The sequence below is a fragment of the Buceros rhinoceros genome, unplaced genomic scaffold (genome assembly GCF_000710305.1).
Source record: "Buceros rhinoceros silvestris isolate BGI_N320 unplaced genomic scaffold, ASM71030v1 scaffold14520, whole genome shotgun sequence".
NCBI lineage: Eukaryota > Metazoa > Chordata > Aves > Bucerotiformes > Bucerotidae > Buceros > Buceros rhinoceros.
Window position 1 is genome coordinate 48,435 of NW_010391431.1, and position 515 is coordinate 48,949.

At 41.2% G+C, this 515-nt stretch overlaps 1 protein-coding gene across 1 annotated transcript in view; it reads left to right on the forward strand.

The window, feature by feature from the left end:
• ADAMTS17 (ADAM metallopeptidase with thrombospondin type 1 motif, 17) overlaps window positions 1–515 on the forward strand; it is a gene marked incomplete at its 5' end in the record, with an annotated part of 84,236 nt that overhangs the window by 46,422 nt on the left and 37,299 nt on the right. The gene's annotated exons all lie outside the window — the stretch shown is intronic.

Here is a 515-nt window from a genome sequence, read left to right on the forward strand (position 1 = left end):
CGGTCCCACCCAAATCCCCTGAGGAAGCAGGGTAGCATCTGCAAAGGTCGCCAGCTGTAATCCTGAGTCTCTGCATGAGGCCTGCAGGCAACTTGCTTTCTAGAAAAGAAGGGTAGGACAGGTCTGATAAGTGACTTTTTAACTCTAAATGCTCAGTTAAACAGTTACTATATGAAAACTGCAGATTTAATGCTTCCTGTTGTCTAACTATTTCTCTTTAGATAGCCAGTGTCCTGCAGATCACATCTGAGACTTAAACAAAATTCCTGAATTCCAGGTTTAGACATCTCTGACTTTTTAAATCTGAGTGACTTTTTAAATATTCACAAATCCTGAGCACTTATTGCTCCCGCAGATGCCCTGTTCTACTGATACCTCTGTAATTCCAGGCTTCTAGATAAAGATTTGGTTGCCTTTCACAAGGTAATTATATTTTAGAAATATTGGCCTGAGACAGCATTTCCAGCGATACTGTCTCTGTACACAGTGTGTTGTAACAGCCTTTCTTTTCCTGC